At 61.0% G+C, this 7,150-nt stretch overlaps 1 pseudogene; it reads left to right on the forward strand.

The window, feature by feature from the left end:
- Positions 1-5,955: 5,955 nt before the first annotated feature.
- On the forward strand, positions 5,956-7,150 carry LOC148377095 (18S ribosomal RNA; annotated as a pseudogene; the record flags this gene model as incomplete).

The raw sequence follows: 7,150 nt of genomic DNA on the forward strand, positions 1-7,150 counted from the left end.
CCAAAAGTGAAAATTCGGCCTCTTCTCCTGGAAGTCTTGCCAAGTTTGGCGAATATTTTCTAAGTGCCAACGACTCAACCAGCGTAAAGTGTCCGCCTCGGCTGGTTCCCCAGGTCGGCCACCAAAAGTGAAAATTCGGCCTCTTCTCCTGGAAGTCAAGCCAAGTTTGGCAAATATTTTCTAAGTGCCAACGACTCAACCAGCGTAAAGTGTCCGCCTCGGCTGGTTCCCCAGGTCGGTCACCAAAAGTGAAAATTCGGCCTCTTCTCCTGGAAGTCTGGCCAAGTTTGGCGAATATTTTCTGAGTGCCAACGACTCAACCAGCCTAAAGTGTCCGCCTCGGCTGGTTCCCCATAACGGCCACCAAAAGTGAAAATTCGGCCTCTTCTCCTGGAAGTCAAGCCAAGTTTGGCAAATATTTTCTAAGTGCCAACGACTCAACCAGCGCAAAGTGTCCGCCTCGGCTGGTTCCCCATAACGGCCATGAAAAGTGAAAATTCGGCCTCTTCTCCTGGAAGTCAAGCCAAGTTTGGCAAATATTTTCTAAGTGCCAACGACTCAACCAGCGTAAAGTGTCCGCCTCGGCTGGTTCCCCAGGTCGGCCACCAAAAGTGAAAATTCGGCCTCTTCTCCTGGAAGTCTTGCCAAGTTTGGCGAATATTTTCTAAGTGCCAACGACTCAACCAGCGTAAAGTGTCCGCCTCGGCTGGTTCCCCAGGTCGGCCACCAAAAGTGAAAATTCGGCCTCTTCTCCTGGAAGTCAAGCCAAGTTTGGCAAATATTTTCTAAGTGCCAACGACTCAACCAGCGTAAAGTGTCCGCCTCGGCTGGTTCCCCAGGTCGGTCACCAAAAGTGAAAATTCGGCCTCTTCTCCTGGAAGTCAAGCCAAGTTTGGCAGATATTTTCTAAGTGCCAACGACTCAACCAGCGTAAAGTGTCCGCCTCGGCTGGTTCCCCAGGTCGGCCACCAAAAGTGAAAATTCGGCCTCTTCTCCTGGAAGTCAAGCCAAGTTTGGCAAATATTTTCTAAGTGCCAACGACTCAACCAGCGTAAAGTGTCCGCCTCGGCTGGTTCCCCATAACGGCCACCAAAAGTGAAAATTCGGCCTCTTCTCCTGGAAGTCAAGCCATGTTTGGCAAATATTTTCTAAGTGCCAACGGCTCTTGAGCCGAAAAGTGTCCGCCTCGGCTGGTTCCCCATAACGGCCACCAAAAGTGAAAATTCGGCCTCTTCTCCTGGAAGTCAAGCCAAGTTTGGCAAATATTTTCTAAGTGCCAACGGCTCTTGAGCCGAAAAGTGTCCGCCTCGGCTGGTTCCCCAGGTCGGCCACCAAAAGTGAAAATTCGGCCTCTTCTCCTGGAAGTCAAGCCAAGTTTGGCAAATATTTTCTAAGTGCCAACGGCTCTTGAGCCGAAAAGTGTCCGCCTCGGCTGGTTCCCGCGGTCGGCCTTCAAAAGCGAAAATTCGGCCTCTTCCCCTGGTAGCCCTGCCAACTTGTGCGAATTTTTTCTAAGTGCCAACGGCTCTTGAGCCGAAAAGTGTCCGCCTCGGCTGGTTCCCTCGGTCGGCCCCAAAAAGCGAAAATTCGGCCTCTCCCTCTTTAGGTACCAGGGGCTGGGGTACCAGGGGGAGGGTGCAGTACCAACTTTGGTCTTCAGGTGCGCCAGAGTACGCTAAATGGTCCCCCTAGTCAGCGTACTCATCAACGATTTACCCCCCTTTCGCAAAATATAGTCAGAACGAGCATGGGGGGCGCATAATTTACCCCACAAAATGAAAGGGCCCGGTGCCGAGCGCTTGGTCATGGCCGCCAGCAGCGCCCCTTGCTCGGTGGGAACACAACACGCAGGGTTGCACAGCACCCTGGAAGGCACAAAGAGAGTGAAAAATTTTCTAAGTGTCACTCTTGACGAAAAATGTCTAAGTGCCTCTCTTGACGAAAAATTTCTAAGTGCCACGCTTGACGAAAAATGTCTAAGTGCCACAGCGCTCGAAAATTTCCTAAGTGCGAGCACGGCTGTGAAATATTCAAAGTACAAGGAACGCTGGCAGAATCTCTCGACGGCCGTCTGCTCCCGGCGGCCGCCGTGAAGTCTCCCCTCCCGGGGACGGCTGTCTGCTCCCGGCAGCCGTCCTTAACCCCCTCCCCACACGTTGGACGAACACCAGCCGAGGGCGAAAGGCTCGCGGTGTGGAAGGATCGTGGCCACGGCTAATCTAGCGATGCCCGCGTTGGACGGTCACACCGCACGACAGAGCGGGGCCTGCATCCGGCGCGAGGCGGCCTTCAGGCACGTGGCTCGAGACGACCTCACCCGCCCTAGCCCGGAGCGGAAAGACTTTGAAATTTTCAAAGTCCAAGGAACACTGGCAGAATGGGAGGACCGGCCGCCTCCTTAAACACAGGCCGGAGAGATGGAGCGGGATCAGCGGCCCGCGCGTTGAGCGAACACCGGCCGAGGGCGAAAGGCTCGCGGTGTGGAAGGATCGTGGCCACGGCTAATCTAGCGATGCCCGCGTCGGACGGTCACACCGCACGACAGAGCGGGGCCTGCATCCGGCGCGAGGCGGCCTTCAGGCACGTGGTTCGAGACGACCTCACCCGCCCTAGCCCGGAGCGGAAAGACTTTGAAATAGTCAAAGTCCAAGGAACACTGGCAGAATCTCTCGACGGCCGTCTGCTCCCGGCGGCCGCCGTGAAGTCTCCCCTCCCGGGGACGGCTGTCTGCTCCCGGCAGCCGTCCATAACCCCCTCCCCACACGTTGGTTGAACATCAGCCGAGGGCGAAAGGCTCGCGGTGTGGAAGGATCGTGGCCACGGCTAATCTAGCGATGCCCGCGTTGGACGGTCACACCGCACGACAGAGCGGGGCCTGCATCCGGCGCGAGGCGGCCTTCAGGCACGTGGTTCGAGACGACCTCACCCGCCCTAGCCCGGAGCGGAAAGACTTTTCAAAGTCCAAGGAACACTGGCAGAATGGGAGGACCGGCCGCCTCCTTAAACACAGGCCGGAGCGACCGAGCGGGATCAGCGGCCCGCGCGCAGGGTCTTTGAAATGTACAAAGTCCTAGGGACAATGGCAGAATCGCTCGACGGCCGTCTGCTCCCGGCGGCCGCGGTGAAGGGACTGTACACCCCACCCGGGGACGGCTGTCTGCTCCCGGCAGCCGTCCTTCCCCCCCACCCCACACGTTGACCGACACCGGCCGAGGGCGAAAGGCTCGCGGTGTGGAAGGATCGTGGCCACGGCTAATCTAGCGATGCCCGCGTTGGACGGTCACACCGCACGACAGAGCGGGGCCTGCATCCGGCGCGAGGCGGCCTTCAGGCACGTGGTTCGAGACGACCTCACCCGCCCTAGCCCGGAGCGAAAAGACTTTGAAATATTCAAAGTCCAAGGAACACTGGCAGAATGGGAGGACCGGCCGCCTCCTTAAACACAGGCCGGAGCGACCGAGCGGGATCAGCGGCCCGCGCGGAGGGTCTTTAAAATGTACAAAGTCCTAGGAACAATGGCAGAATCGCTCGACGGCCGTCTGCTCCCGGCGGCCGCGGTGGAAGGACTGTACACCCCACCCGGGGACGGCTGTCTGCTCCCGGCAGCCGTCCTTCCCCCCCACCCACACGTTGACCGACACCGGCCGAGGGCGAAAGGCTCGCGGTGTGGAAGGATCGTGGCCACGGCTAATCTAGCGATGCCCGCGTTGGACGGTCACACCGCACGACAGAGCGGGGCCGCATCTGGCGCGAGGCGGCCTTCAGGCACGTGGTTCGAGACGACCTCACCCGCCCTAGCCCGGAGCGGAAAGACTTTGAAATTTTCAAAGTCCAAGGAACACTGGCAGAATGGGAGGACCGGCCGCCTCCTTAAACACAGGCCGGGCGAAAAATATGCGAATGTTGGGCGGAAAGACTTTGAAATATTCAAAGTCCAAGGAACACTGGCAGAATGGGAGGACCGGCCGCCTCCTTAAACACAGGCCGGGCGAAAAATATGCGAATGTTGGGTCTCATCCAAGAAAGGGAGTTACCGGCCGCCTCCTTAAACACAGGCCGGGCGAAAAATATGCGAATGGTCCATCCAAGGAAGGAGGAGCGGCCGCCTCCTTAAACACAGGCCGGAGAGATGGAGCGGGATCAGCGGCCCGCGAACTGAGCGGCCGAGGGCGAAAGGCTCGCGGTGTGGAAGGATCGTGGCCACGGCTAATCTAGCGATGCCCGCGTTGGACGGTCACACCGCACGACAGAGCGGGGCCTGCATCCGGCGCGAGGCGGCCTTCAGGCACGTGGTTCGAGACGACTTCACCCGCCCTAGCCCGGAGCTGAAACTCTGCGAATGTTAACATCCAAGGATGGAGGCAACGGCCGTCTCGTTAAGCTGAGGCCGGAGGAAAGTCTGCGGATTCGGGGCATCCAAGGCAGATGGAGGTGCCGGCCGCCTCGGTAAACAGAGGCCGGACCGACCGACATGCGACCATGACCCGCCTTGGTAGGGCCCCCACCGGCCCCGGCTAGCGCCGGCGTTGGGTGGACGGTTCCTCCCCACTTGCGGGTCGCCCTCTAGCGCTACGGCCGCCGCGCGAGCGCGCGCTCCGACGCCGCCCCCGCAGGCCTAGCGCGAGCCGTACGGCAGCGAGACCGAGACGCCCCGATTCCACGCACGCACCTAGCGGCCATCAACGGAGGCCGAGCGCGCGATCCGACTCGCGGCACGCCACGTGGGCGTCCGCCGGCCGCGCCGGTCTACCGCGAAAGATGTTTCTCAAACCCTCGCCTAACCTAGGGACGGCTATCTCGGGAAGCCGCCCCCGCATCTGCACCTATCCGCTAAGCCCTCCCGACCACCGCGAAGCGGGAGGACGTCTATCGTGGCCGCCGGGGCGTATGACCCCTCCGCGTGAGGCGTGCGGGCTCGGGTGGGCCGCAACGACCGAGTCTGACTCGGACGGGGCGCAGCTTCCCTCCCGGTCGCAGCATCAAGCGCCGATCGCGCGACGTCACCAGCCCCCCGGGACGGTTCGTCGGGAGCACGGTACAGGCACGTAGCTCACTCTCCAGCTGGCCGCAGCGGGCCGCACCGACCGAGTCTGACTCGGCCGGGGCGCAGCTTCCCGTCTGGGTGACAGCGGCGACGAGCTGCGACTGTTGGCCGCCGCCCCTTCGTCCTTCCCGGATCCCCCCAGTGCCGACTCAACTCCGCATCCTGGCCGCAGCGAGATACCGTCGGGTTGCGGCGCCCGAGTCTGACTCGGGACGCGCGCTTCTTCCTTCGGACCACAGCGTACGTGCCTCGCGCGGGCAAAGTCGCCGGCACAGCGCCGCGCCCCCTCGACCAAGCGAGCCTCAGCCGGGCCGCGACGACCGAGTCTGACTCGGACGGAGCGCAGCTTCCCGCCTGGGTCACCGTGACGAGTCGCGGGCGGCCGTCGCCCTTCCCCCCGGACCCCGCCGTGTTCCCTCGCGGTTGCTCCTAAGCCGCCTGCTCGAGCCCAACCGATGTGCCACCCCCGTTGCCGAGTTCGCTCTCCCCGAGCTCGTCTCCCCGTCAATACCGTTCCGTGACCGTCCCGCCGCGCGGCGATCCGCTCTGCCCCAGCGCCTTCCGGCCAGCGTCCTACGGGTCTGATCTGGCCACAGCACGAGCGCTCGGCAGACAAAGCGGCGTCGCGCGGGCGAGGTCGGCTCCGGAGGCAGCGACGGGACGCGACCTGCTCCCCGCGGAGACGCTTACGGAGCGCGGCCCGGCTCCTCTCGTTACGGCGAAGGTATAGGCAGAGGCCGTTTGGACCCGTGCCGGCCGGAGGGCGTCCCCACCCGCCAGGCTCGCGAAGACTTTGTGCAGTGGCACCATGCCCCCCGCTGTCGCGGTCGGCGAACGGAGAACGTGGCAGACCCCCGCTCGGCCGAGCAAGGTGAACTACGCATGGCAATTGCGTCAGCCCACCGCCCCCCTACCTGGTTGATCCTGCCAGTAGCATATGCTTGTCTCAAAGATTAAGCCATGCAAGTCTAAGTGCACACGGCCCGTACAGCGAAACTGCGAATGGCTCATTAAATCAGTTATGGTTCCTTTGATCGCTCCACTGTTACTTGGATAACTGTGGCAATTCTAGAGCTAATACATGCAAACGAGCGCCGACCTCCGGGGACGCGCGCATTTATCAGACCCAAAACCCACGCGGTGCCCGGGCGCGCGGGCCAAGGGGTCGCGGCGCTCGCGCCGCGGCCCTCCGCGCGTCCGGCCCGGCCTCCCTTGGTGACCCTAGATAACTTCCAGCCGATCGCCGGCCCTCCGCGGCGGCGACGTCTCATTCGAATGTCTGCCCTATCAACTTTCGATGGTACTTTCTGCGCCTACCATGGTGACAACGGGTAACGGGGAATCAGGGTTCGATTCCGGAGAGGGAGCCTGAGAAACGGCTACCACATCCAAGGAAGGCAGCAGGCGCGCAAATTACCCACTCCCGACACGGGGAGGTAGTGACGAAAAATAACAATACAGGACTCTTTCGAGGCCCTGTAATTGGAATGAGCACAGTCCAAACCCTTGGGCGAGAACCCATTGGAGGGCAAGTCTGGTGCCAGCAGCCGCGGTAATTCCAGCTCCAATAGCGTATCTTAAAGTTGCTGCAGTTAAAAAGCTCGTAGTTGGACCTCGGGACGCGAGCTGACGGTCCGCCGCGAGGCGTGCATCCGTCTGTCCCAGCCCCTGCCTCTCGGTCCGCCCCCGGGATGCCCTTAACTGGGTGTCCCGCCCGGGGCCCGAAGCGTTTACTTTGAAAAAATTAGAGTGTTCAAAGCAGGCCAGCGCCGCCTTGCATACCGCAGCTAGGAATGATGGAATAGGACCCCGGTTCTATTTTGTGGGTTTTCCCTCCTGAACTGGGGCCATGATTGAGAGGGACGGCCGGGGGCATTCGTATTGCGCCGCTAGAGGTGAAATTCTTGGACCGGCGCAAGACGGGCCAGGGCGAAAGCATTTGCCAAGAATGTTTTCATTAATCAAGAACGAAAGTCGGAGGTTCGAAGACGATCAGATACCGTCGTAGTTCCGACCATAAACGATGCCGACCCGCGATCCGGCGGCGTTATTCCCATGACCCGCCGGGCAGCGCCGGGAAACCACCAAGTCTTTGGGTTCCGGGGG

The sequence above is a fragment of the Syngnathus floridae genome, unplaced genomic scaffold (genome assembly GCF_059516105.1).
Source record: "Syngnathus floridae isolate MCC-2025c unplaced genomic scaffold, RoL_Sflo_1.0 HiC_scaffold_388, whole genome shotgun sequence".
NCBI lineage: Eukaryota > Metazoa > Chordata > Actinopteri > Syngnathiformes > Syngnathidae > Syngnathus > Syngnathus floridae.